The sequence below is a fragment of the Schistocerca cancellata genome, chromosome 11 (genome assembly GCF_023864275.1).
Source record: "Schistocerca cancellata isolate TAMUIC-IGC-003103 chromosome 11, iqSchCanc2.1, whole genome shotgun sequence".
Classification (NCBI taxonomy): domain Eukaryota; kingdom Metazoa; phylum Arthropoda; class Insecta; order Orthoptera; family Acrididae; genus Schistocerca; species Schistocerca cancellata.
The window spans coordinates 159347511-159360523 of NC_064636.1; the positions used below are offsets into that span (position 1 = coordinate 159347511).

At 38.0% G+C, this 13013-nt stretch overlaps 1 long non-coding RNA gene across 1 annotated transcript; it reads right to left on the reverse strand.

Moving 5' to 3' along the window:
- Positions 1–12402: 12402 nt before the first annotated feature.
- On the reverse strand, positions 12403–12994 carry LOC126108433 (uncharacterized). The gene is made up of 3 exons (XR_007523518.1): positions 12917–12994; positions 12735–12803; positions 12403–12431 (listed from the first exon to the last, which is right to left on the reverse strand). It is a non-coding gene; the product is annotated as an uncharacterized LOC126108433 (long non-coding RNA).
- Between the last annotated feature and the right edge of the window lie 19 nt (positions 12995–13013).

The window sequence follows — 13013 nt, forward strand, 5'->3', positions numbered from 1 at the left end:
GTGTTAACATTGCAAAGTCCTGTAGGCATGTGGAGTATTAACCTAAACTGTCATATTGGAGGCAGAATCAAACACATTTGTTACGTTACTTGATATTTTCAGGAGAAAAAGGCAATGTTGTTTCTTATTAATATAATACATTCAGAGTCACAGCACTATTTGACCAACCATAACTGATGCTGAATGTGCAAGTCGTCATATAATATGAAGGGCTTATTTCAATAGTGGTACAAGTCCATTACCTCCACTTTTCTGTCTATAATGCTTCTGAAATTAGTGATCCAAACAAACATAAATAAAGGTTCATCTCTAGCAAGAAGCCATATGCTTGAATATTTCTGGTATCTCAAATGCAGATTTGTCAGCGATCATTTACCTTTACGACTCTGTATCTCAAAATGAACAAAAATGGACTTGTACCACTATTGAAATAAACCCTTCATATGCACACACAGCACATGGATCTCGCGAGGCACAAGGCTCTCACAACGAAGTACGTACGTTGGTCAACAGATGACACTAGGAAAAGTATGTTAACTGCGTGTTTTAGTTGCTACTTCCGACTCTTAGTTGCGATTTGTTACAGAAATCGCAGTTTGACTCGGTAGCGAAAAGCGTAGTATGAACTTTGGTCAACAGATGGCAGTGCTAACTGCGCTTTTTAGTTGCTACTTGCGACTCTTAGTTGCGACTTGTCACGGAAATCGCAGTTGGACTCGATAGTGTATCGCAGAGATGGGCGTAGTACGAACTTCCGCCAACAGATGGCACTGTTAACTGCGCTTTTTAGTTGCTACTTGCGACTCTTAGTTGCGACTTGTCACGGAAATAGCAGTTGGACTCCATAGCGTACCGCAGAGATGGACGTAGTACGAACTTTGGCCAACAGATGCCACTGCTAACCACGCTTTTTAGTTGCTACTTGCGACTCTTAGTTGCGACTTGTCACTGAAATCGCAGAATGTTGTTGTTGTTGTGGTCTTCAGTCCTGAGACTGGTTTGATGCAGCTCTCCATGCTACTCTATCCTGTGCAAGCTTCTTCATCTCCCAGTACCTACTGCAACCTACATCCTTCTGAATATGCTTAGTGTATTCATCTCTTGGTCTCCCCCTACGATTTTTACCCTCCACGCTGCCCTCCAATACTAAATTGATGATCCCTTGATGCCTCAGAACATGTCCTACTAACCGATCCCTTCTTCTGGTCAAGTTGTGCCACAAACTTCTCTTCTCCCCAATCCTATTCAATACTTCCTCATTAGTTATGTGATCTACCCATCTAATCTTCAGCATTCTTCTGTAGCACCATATTTCGAAAGCTTCTATTCTCTTCTTGTCCAAACTATTTACCGTCCATGTTTCACTTCCATACATGGCTACACTCCATACAAATACTTTCAGAAATGACTTCCTGACACTTAAATCTATACTCGATGTTAACAAATTCCTCTTCTTCAAAAACGCTTTCCTTGCCATTGCCAGTCTACATTTTATATCCTCTCTACTTCGACCATCATCAGTTATTTTGCTCCCCAAATAGCAAAACTCCTTTACTACTTTAAGTGTCTCATTTCCTAATCTAATTCCCTCTGCATCACCCGACTTAATTAGACTACATTCCATTATCCTCGTTTTGCTTTTGTTGATGTTCATCTTATATCCTCCTTTCAAGACACTGTCCATTCCGTTCAACTGCACTTCCAGGTCCTTTGCTGTCTCTGACAGAATTACAATGTCATCGGCAAACCTCAAGCTTTTTATTTCTTCTCCATGGATTTTAATACCTACTCCGAATTTTTCTTTTGTTTCCTTTACTGCTTGCTCGATATACAGATTGAATAACATCGGGGAGAGGCTACAACCCTGTCTTACTCCCTTCCCAACCACTGCTTCCCTTTCATGTCCCTCGACTCTTATAACTGCCATCTGGTTTCTGTACAAATTGTAAATAGCCTTTCGCTCCCTGTATTTTACCCCTGCCACCTTTAGAATTTGAAAGAGAATATTCCAGTCAACATTGTCAAAAGCTTTCTCTAAGTCTACAAATGCTAGAAATGTAGGTTTGCCTTTCCTTAATCTTTCTTCTAAGATAAGTCGTAAGGTCAGTATTGCCTCACGTGTTCCAGTATTTCTACGGAATCCGAACTGATCTTCCCCGAGGACGGCTTCTACTAGTTTTTCCATTCGTCTGTAAAGAATTCGTGTTAGTATTTTGCAGCTGTGACTTATTAAACTAATTGTTCGGTAATTTTCACATCTGTCAACACCTGCTTTCTTTGGGATTGGAATTATTATATTCTTCTTGAAGTCTGAGGGTATTTCGCCTGTTTCATACATCTTGCTCACCAGATGGTAGAGTTTTGTCAGGACTGGCTCTCCCAAGGCCGTCAGTAGTTCCAATGGAATGTTGTCTACTCCGGGGGCCTTGTTTCGACTCAGGTCTTTCAGTGCTCTGTCAAACTCTTCACGCAGTATCGTATCTCCCAATTCATCTTCATCTACATCCTCTTCCATTTCCATAATACTGTCCTCAAGTACATCGCCCTTGTATAGACCCTCTATATACTCCTTCCACCTTTCTGCTTTCCCTTCTTTGCTTAGAACTGGGTTTCCATCTGAGCTCTTGATGTTCATACAAGTGGTTCTCTTATCTCTAAAGGTCTCTTTAATTTTCCTGTAAGCAGCATCTGTCTTACCCATAGTGAAATAAGCCTCTACATCCTTACATTTGTCCTCTAGCCATGCCTGCTTAGCCATTTTGCACTTCCTGTCGATCTCATTTTTGAGACGTTTGTATTCCTTTTTGCCTGCTTCATTAACTGCATTTTTATATTTTCTCCTTTCATCAATTAAATTCAATATTTCTTCTGTTACCCAAGGATTTCTAATAGTCCTCGTCTTTTTACCTACTTGATCCTCTGCTGCCTTCACTACTTTATCGCTCAATGCTACCCATTCTTCTTCTACTGTATTTCTTTCCCCCATTCCTGTCAATTGTTCCCTTATGCTCTCCCTAAAACTCAGTACAACCTCTGGTTCTTTCAGTTTATCCAGATCCCATCTCCTTAAATTCCCACCTTTTTGCAGTTTCTTCAGTTTTAATCTACAGGTCATAACCAATAGATTGTGGTCAGAGTCTACATCTGCCGCTGGAAATGTCTTACAATTTAAAACCTGGTTCCTAAATCTCTGCCTTACCATTATATAATCTATCTGATACCTTTTAGTATCTCCAGGGTTCTTCCATGCATACAACCTTCTATCATGATTCTTAAACCAAGTGTTAGCTATAATTAAGTTGTGCTCTGTGCAAAATTCTACCAGGCAGCTTCCTCTTTCATTTCTTAGCCCCAATCCATATTCACCTACTACGTTTCCTTCTCTCCCTTTTCCTACACTCGAATTCCAGTCACCCATGACTATCAAATTTTCGTCTCCCTTCACTATCTGAAAAATTTCTTTTATCTCATCATACATTTCTTCAATTTCTTCGTCATCTGCAGAGCTAGTTGGCATATAAACTTGTACTACTGTAGTAGGCGTGTGCTTCGTGTCTATCTTGGCCACAATAATGCGTTCACTATGCTGTTTGTAGTAGCTTACCCGCTTTCCTATATTCCTATTCATTATTAAACCTACTCCTGCATTGCCCCTATTTGACTTTGTGTTTATAACCCTGTAGTCACCTGACCAGAAGTTTTGTTCCTCCTGCCACCGAACTTCACTAATTCCCACTATATCTAACTTTAACCTATCCATTTCCCTTTTTAAATTTTCTAACCTACCTGCCCGATTAAGGGATCTGACATTCCACGCTCCGATCCGTAGGACGCCAGTTTTCTTTCTCCTGATAACGTCATCCTCTTGAGTAGTTCCCGCCCGGAGATCCGAATGGGGGACTATTTTACCTCCGGAATATTTTACCCAAGAGGACGCCATCATCATTTAATCATACAGTAAAGCTGCATGCCCTCGGGAAAAATTACGGCCGTAGTTTCCCCTTGCTTTCAGCCGTTCGCAGTACCAGCACAGCAATGCCGTTTTGGTTATTGTTACAAGGCCAGATCAGTCAATCATCCAGACTGTTGCCCTTGCAACTACTGAAAAGGCTGCTGCCCCTCTTCAGGAATCGCAGAAAGCAGTGCTAAATTCGACCAATAGATGGCTCACGTCTTTGAATATGAAATACTACTTGCGACTGCTAACTGTGACTGAAATCGCAGTTAGATTCTGTAAAGTTGCAACTGTGATATCTGTGACTTCTCAGTCACTGTGATTTCTAACAGATACGCGATTTCCTGCCCACCACTAATTACGAGTAATCTGGAAGTTGGTAACGGAATAACAGTGTGTCTGTGTTCCTGATACAGTGACTCCAGTCTTAGACCCCGGTGATGTTACAGAGACGATAGTTACTAGAGCGAACAAATATTTACGTACTTCTTCGGAAATAGCCCCTGGCCGTCGCGAATGACAAATAACATGTCAGAACGTATAACATAATACAGTGGAATATAATAATTATTATCCTCATCATTTGTCAGGAGATTGTCAAAATATGTGAATATATCACAGTAACTGCTAATATTTACAGAATTGATACATTGTCAGAATAAAACACAGATACGCACTTTCAATAAATTTATCATACACAGAATACCCGATCTTGACTGTTGCAACCAAGTGCTGTCAAAACTGAAATATAGCAGAATTTTTACCTAAGTTGGTCTATCAGTCTCTGTTACGATGTTCATCTACAGAGTGGAAGGAGCGGTCAATGGAAGCGTCTGATTCCACACGTCTGCTTCGACGTAAAGGTGTTGTGGTGCGTGAATGTCATTACGGCACGGTGTTTATGAGTTGGTTTTTGTGTGTGTCGATCTAGGTTGCAGTGCCGGAATTTGCTGGTGGTAATTATTATTTTTTTTCTAGCTGTTATGTTTTGTGTATTTATGAAGTATTGAATGTGATTTAATTTATGTAGGGATGATTGATTTGTGGACTTTTGGGATTGTGGTTTTATTTTTCGCAGTTGTAGGTGTTGGTTTTTTGGCATCAGTAACTGTGGTGGACCTATATAGGTCACCGGAAATGACTGATTCCCATTTTCATAGTTGTATGTGCTGATGTTTTAGTATCGTCATCTGAGGTTGACCTATGTAGGTCAAGGGAAATGTCCGATTCCAATTTTCGTACTTTTAGTTGTGGGTATTGGTGTTTTGGTATGGTCACCTATGGTTGACCTATATTGTTCAAGGGAAGTGTCCGATTCCTGCAGATTTTTGTTGGTATAGCAGAATGCTGTATTTTTTTTTTTTTTTTTGATCTTCATTTTTGTGTTTTGGGATCATGGTGTGTTTTTTTTACTAGATTGTCCTCACTCTGAAACCCCCAACTTCCCGCAGTTGTCCCGTTGATTTGATTGTATTTTTGGTGGGAAATGTTATTGTATTATTTATATGTATCTTCGTGTTTGTTGCCATGTGTATGTAGTAACGTCATAGACACACTTAAAATAGCTATTTCCGGCATATTGATGACGGGTGGAATCACACTTCTGTATCAAATAGTCTTTCAAACACACTGTAAACCGTGCTTTATCTGAAACCAAGTTTTTAATGGTTGCTGACTTGCTGGCAGTTTATTGAAAATGCATGATCCTGAATATTGGACCCCTTTTGGGCCAAGGTAAGTGATTTTAGGTCTTTATGTAGATTGCTGTTCCCATTTCTAGTACTGATATTATGTATTAAGCTATTGGTTGGAAATACTTGTAACAAATTTCATTAAGGAATAAATATACTGGGAAGCAGTAGTTAGAATACAAAGTTCCTTGAACAGGTTCCTACATGATGTTCTTGAATTGATATCACAAACGATTTTTATTACACGCTTTTACATGCGAAAAACTTTTGCTACGTTTGATAAGTTACCACAGACTATGCTCCCTTATGAAATAATAGAATTAAAAAATGTGGTATGCCCTTCCCAACTGAATTTATTATCGAGTTGTAGTCCCAGAAATGTAACACTGTCAACCTTTTCTATCTGCATGTCTTCATATGTTATAAACATGCTGTAGCTGGAGAAATCGAGCAGTTTCCAAATCTGACATAAATCTTGGATTAGCGTACTCACACTTTCCCCAATAGGACTAGCTTTTACACCACAAGAGTAAACGAATCTGTCACATTACGCATATCTTTTGTTGTATTACAAGACTGTACTCTTTATTCTATTATGTGAGCAGCACAAGAAATTAAGCTTCGAATTTAACCTACAGTACTCAGTTTACGTATTACTTCATACTTAAAAACGCACATTGTTAACATTTTACTTAAACAGTGCTTTGGCGAAGTTCCGCATACTTTCTGTCGCAGCTGCGAAGATAATATTTCTAATAGCGACCGATAACCTACAAACATATAATCTGAAACACTAATAATCGTTCTAACATCAACTAAAATGTACCCGGAGTTAATAAACTGCGGTTATGACACGATTCATACGACATTCCTGCTATTTCACACTACTCGCAGTATTACTGATAACTAAACTGATGGATTCCAACTATGTCGTTATTTAACTGTCGGAGTTATCGGTACTCGCTAGCGAAAAATAACTTGGCAGTTATTAATAACCGTTAATGATAACGGTTATCAAAGAATAACTGGAACGGTGATAACGGTTACTCCAGAATAACCGTTTGGCCCACCTCTACTACACAGTACACGAAGGGTGACAGTATGTCAGAACCAGCAGATGACTGGCGTCTAAAGCTAGCGAAATGAGGGATGCTCAACTACCGGACTTCCCGATAGATGGCTCTACCAGCGTCCAGCTGATTACTGTCGTCTGTATTGACCGCCATATTCGAATTTGGCAAGAAGTTTCTCTCTGTCTGTACGGTGTATAAGGAATTAAGTATTATCGAAATGGTGATTTCTTGTTCCGCTTTCAATTGTACGAAGCGATGGAGTAAGGAAAGTGAATTACCATTTCACAGGTAATAGGACTACCGATACAATACGATAAAAATACAGACTTAGTGCGTTTGCTAATTCGATGTTTTTGAACAGGTTTCTTCTAAAGCACCCAGAGCTGCTAAAGAAGTGTATTACTTCCGTGAAGCGGGAAGGTTTTAATCCAACGTCTTGCAGTTCTCTTTGCGGAAACCATTTCCGACAAGATGATTACATAGTGAGCCCTGGAACGTGGAAGAAACGTTTCAAACCCGAAGCAGTGCCATCAGTTTTTTACTTTCCGACTCATTTGATGCCACCAAATAAACAGCCACGATGACATGTTAGGATTTTGAGTGACAACGAATGCTTCTCCATTTGAGGTAGCTAATTAATTTCGTTGCTATGTGTGTGCTTTTTACTTTTGTGAATTTATTTCGTACGAACACAAATGGGCTACATAGGTCTAAGCAATGTTGTAATACAGGTCCATATTTTTGTTTTTAGCGTTCTGTCATAGAATCTGTGCTCGATTTGCCCGCTGCAGAACCTACTGATTGCGTGGAGAATGTTGTCAATGAGAATTCTTCCGTGGAAAGCATGTCCCAATTATCCAATGCAGAAGCTGCGAATTGTGTCAAAAACGTTAGTATAAGGATGTTTTCACACGGCCGAAGTTTTCTTATAATATTTTTTCATCAAGCATTGAGTTATTTCAATCATATATAACGAAATTATTTCTTTGTTTCAGAGTACAGTTGGTTCTTCAGTAATTGATTGTGGTATACAGTCGAAAGTAGAAATGGAAGACAAGGCGACCGAAACTTGCAATTTTTTCTCAGACATTGTGAACGAATTAAAACGTAAACTGAAGTGTGTCTGTGAAAAACTTCGAAGAAGAGAGAAGAAAGTATTTTCCATGGATGACATCATAAGTTCATTGAAGGAAAATTATCTTCCTAAGAAGTTACATAATTTCTTCAATCATCAGAAAGGAACACAAGTGGAATTAGTGTGCAATTAAGTGAACAACTCTCTCTCGTCAAAGGGTAATAGGTACACAACAAATGTGAAAATGTTTGTGATGACTGTGTACTTTTATTCACCAGCAAAAATTAATGCCTCTGCCCCATAAATCATTGATTTCCAAATGGGTGGCAAGTGTAGACTGTGAACCTGCCTTCTTAAAAGATTTTTTTAAGTACATTGATTTGAACCCAATTGTAAGGGACCAGTTCAGCGATTCATGTCTAATTGTAGATAGTATGGCAATTAGGAAGCAAGTAGTTTGGGACCGAGGAACTAAGCAATACACAGGGTTAGGCATCTGAGGCTCTGACTTTCATGCTTGTCTCTATTAAAGGCAAATTTAAATACCCGATTGCATATTTCTTTATCAACGGTGTACAGGCAAATAATCAGGACACACTGATAACATCTGCTTTGAGAGGCTGCATAGTTCTGGCATTAGGGTTTGGTGTGTTACATGTGATGGCTGCAAGGTAAATATAAGCACTTGGCTGTACTTTAGATTTTTCCAAGGGTGATTTTAAAAGCCACTTTCCTCATCCTGTGGAAAAATACAATGTTTATTGTATCTTTGACATGGTTCATATGATTAAGTTAGCCATAAATGCTGTAGCAGAAGTATCTATCGAGTCTCCAACTGGCATTATTAGATGGCATTTCATTGAGCAATTGAAGAAGGTACAACAAGAAGAAGGTATGACATTTGCCAACAAACTATCAGGACAACATATAAGTTATGTAAATAGAAAAATGAATGTTTCATTAGCTGCACAGACTTTGAATTCTAGTGTGGCAGATAGTATAGAGTTTTTGAGGAGGGTTGGTGATCCAAATTTTAAAGGAAGTGAAGCAACAGTAGAATTTTTGTATTATATTGATAGGATTTTTGATATTCTGAACTCCAGAAATCCATTAGGTAAACGGTATAAGAGCCCCCTGAGACTTGACAACAAATCTTATTGGCTTGGTATTTTCAGACACTAAAAATTATATCAAGAGCTTAAAAATTATTGGTGTTCCGTTGCTGCTCCATGCAAGAAGTACTTTTGCTTTTGGGATAATTTTCGATATGCAGTCAGTCAGGCACATAGCTCTGTCAAGTATGCTTCGTGTTGAATCTCCTCTGAAGTATTTGCTGACATATAAACTGTCACAAGATCACTTAGAGCTTTTTTTCCTGCATTCGGCCCAGAGGTGGTTGGAACAACAATCCAAATGCATACCAGTTCAAATGTGCCATGAGAAAGTTGCTCTTCGGTAACAGTGTCACTGTAATGAATGAGAATTGCTCAAATTTTAATGTGTGTTGTTTGCCACCTGTTTATGATTTTCATGCAAGAAAGCATGTAGTAGAAAGTGATGAAAGTGCTGCAGAAAATGAAATAGAGAAGTGGTGTGCACGTCTTGATGATAAGATTAAGTCCTCATTTTACAAGCAAAACATAGTCTATTATACTGCAGAGTATGTGTCATTGCTGTTGTCAAGGCAGATCACATACAAAGACTGCCTTCACATACTGAAGCCACCAATAGTTAATTGTTAACCAGGGAGAACTGGTTAAAACAAGTGGCTGCGTATACTCTGTTGTAGAATACTCAGATAAACTGTTTCAGATGTTTGTGATTGCTGGGGATATGCGACGGAAATATATACAGGCCAAGATTTTGCATTCTGTTAAAAATAATTTTGTAGATTACCCATTTCCTGCTCTTGGTCATGATTACCATAATGAAATTGGGATTGAGGACTTACATCAGACTCAACTTGTTTGTAAGATTGCATCCCTGTAGTCCTGCATACGCTTAAAAACATATGGGAAAAAAATGTCTGCTGAGAAAATATTAAACAACAAATCAAGTATAAGGCAGAAGTTAAATAAACTCATATTGTTTAATCATGTATAGTGCTCAAATTGGAAAAGATTATGTAATGGAACATGCAGATGGGTGTGACATTTTGACAGTTTTTTTTAAAACTACTTTGTCCATAGATTTGTTGTTGTGTAATGATGAACTTCAAAGGACGAATCACATTGAAGTAAAATTAACTCTTTACATCCTGTGTAGATATTGGAACAAAATTCTAATTGTTTATTATATAAGCTTATTTTAAGATGTTTGGTGTTACAAAATATGCACTTCCATTAAAAACAGGTGATTTGTGTGAAATTAATGGAAAAAAAGTTCTGAGACTTATTTGACAGATGGCTTTCAGTGTGAGAAAATATGTCCCTCAATAACTATGTTAATTTGAATTTTTCACTTTAAGAAAACAGTTTAATCACAGGATGGGCGTGATCTAATGAAGTATGCAGTGGCCCTATGTTTCAAACAGTAATGTTTGTGGATACTCTGCAACATAAGAGCAATAAAATTGTTACTTTGTCAATTCTTGTTTTAATACTTCCTAGAATGAACACAATGTTCCAATTGATCGTAAGCATTCTTTTTACTTTAGAACCATTCTAGAATAAGGGAGCCTAAGTCAGGCGAAACCTAATTCTCTGAATTTTGTCTTTATTTTGCTAGGAGGTCTTTCTATTATATTTTCCTGTGTTGGAGGGGGGGGGGGGGAAGAGAATGCAAATAATCATATAGAATTATCTTTCTAGCACTACAAAGAAAAAAATACAGTGATTGCAGTTGCACTTGGCAATTTAGGAAATTTCAGTACTTGTTACATGCCTAATTTTCATCATTTACCTTAATTATACGGTTGCATTTTTTGCTGATTTGAACTGTGTACTAAATGTTAAAAATATTTTGTTGTTCATAGTAATAAAAGCATTTCATTTTGTTAGTTCATATGTCTCACATGGAACTGAAGTTATGACAACAAAGGAAGGAATTAACATTAAGGAATCTTACTTCACAGAAATTATGTAACAATGGTTACACTTTTTGCTAGTTAACGTTAACATAAACCATTTTGTTTTCCATTAAGAGTGAAAGAAGTTGCACGAGTCACGTGTACAACAAAGTTACCCATAGGGAACTAAAGTATTTTACGTTTGAGTTGTTGTAGGCTCAAAGTATTGTGCTCTTCATATTTCTATTTAAAAAAAGTTTGTTACTCAAATTCACAGACAATTTGGAATCTGTACATACATGTGTGTAGCAAAGTATTTTTCATGTGCCATGTGGAACCTTTAATTTTCTGGTTTAAATATAATTTATGTCATGAATTACCTTTAATACCAACAATGTCTGAATGCATTATTTACCATTTAGAAGAAGCAATATTAGTGTACAGAATAACAAACCTCGTGAAAAAGGGGAGAGATTGTTCTGTACAGAACTTGGAATGGCTCTTTATCAATAGCAGGTAAAAAGAAGGCTTCTATTAAATGTTCAAAGAAACCAGTCAGCACCTCTTAATTTACCATACAGGTGATACAGTAATAAAATAATTTACTTTTTCAGAATTTCTGGTAAGTATTAAAAGTGTGAAGACCTATTCAATTAGTATTTGCTTTACCAATAACCTGTAGTACAAGCACACGTAGAAGCAGGTAATTATGAGAGTAAAGAGTTATGTTAAAATTAAAGATACTGACTGGTATTACTTGCTCACAGAACATTGTAGTTGCTGTACAGTTAATGCTGTAAGTGGTGTACCCAATGTGATTCCTGGAGGACAGAATATTCTGTTGTCCTATGGGAGTGCACTGATACACCTATTGAAAGTAAGTTTTGCTGTGGAATAGTTTTATCAGATGTCTGTACCAGAAAACAAATCTCCACTGTGACACCCTTATGTTCTCGGTATGCTATTAGCTATTTATTACAGGAATACTCTAAACATGGAGGAGGGAGGGAGAGAGAGAATGTTACTCTCTTTCCAGATACTGTTCTATTTCTTCAAACCAATTCTGAATTCCTCAGGTTTTGCATATTATTTATTGTTCATTGTCCAGCAATACTTCTGTTGTTACCGGATAGTTTGTAATTTGGCACTACCTTTGTGCCACTGGTATTGGCTAGTGTACTTTTGCAGATAAGAAACTCTGTGGTACTAGAATGTCTTGTCAGTATAGAACAAATTCAGACAATATGGAACTTTTTACACTAAATTTGCAATATAATGACACCCTTGTCTCACACAGATTGTAGCAGCCATTGGGGTGCCTGTCTGGCTGGCTTCTGCAGCTTTCAGTTTCAGGTTTGGTTTTTGCTTGGGCCCTATACTGACAACCAGTCATTCCAGTGACAGACACCATCTCAAAGACTGGAACCAAGATTCACAGAAATAAAATTCCATGGTTATAATTCATAGTGCTCCGAGTTACCACCTGCCAATATAAACAAACTTCAGTTTTAAACTGAAGGTGAAATATGTCATATGTATTCAAACCACTACCACATTATTCTTCAAGCTTCTCGCATTATGGCTGTGTGATGTCTGCTGCTGCTGCTGCTGCTGCTGCTGACTTCTGGAGCTGTAACAGGAACAAAGAGCTTTGAGTTACCATTTGCCAGTTTACTCTTAAGGACTGTAACTGTACCTTCATTTTAAGTGAAAGGTGAAATTTCCCACACATGTATCCAAACCACTAGTACCTTATTCTTCAAGTTTCCCATTTTATAACTGTGACATCTGCTGCTGGTGGCAGTTTTCTGGAGCTATAACTGGAACAAAGTTCTGTGTGTTACTGACTGCCAAACTACATTACACACTTCAAATGTACCTGCATTTTAAGTGGAAGTTGAATTTCCCACACATGTATCCAAATCACTAGTACCTTATTCTTCAAGTTTCCCATTTTATAACTGTGACATCTGCTGCTGGTGGCGGTTTTCTGGAGCTATAACTGGAACAAAATTCTGTGTGTTACTGACTGCCAAACTACATTACACACTTTAAATGTACCTGCATTTTAAGTGGAAATTGAATTTCCCACACATGTATCCAAACCACTAGTACCTTATTCTTCAAGTTTCCCATTTTATAACTGTGTGACATTTGCTGCTGGTGACTGACTTCTGGAGCTGTAACAGGAACAAAGAGCTTTGAGTTACCA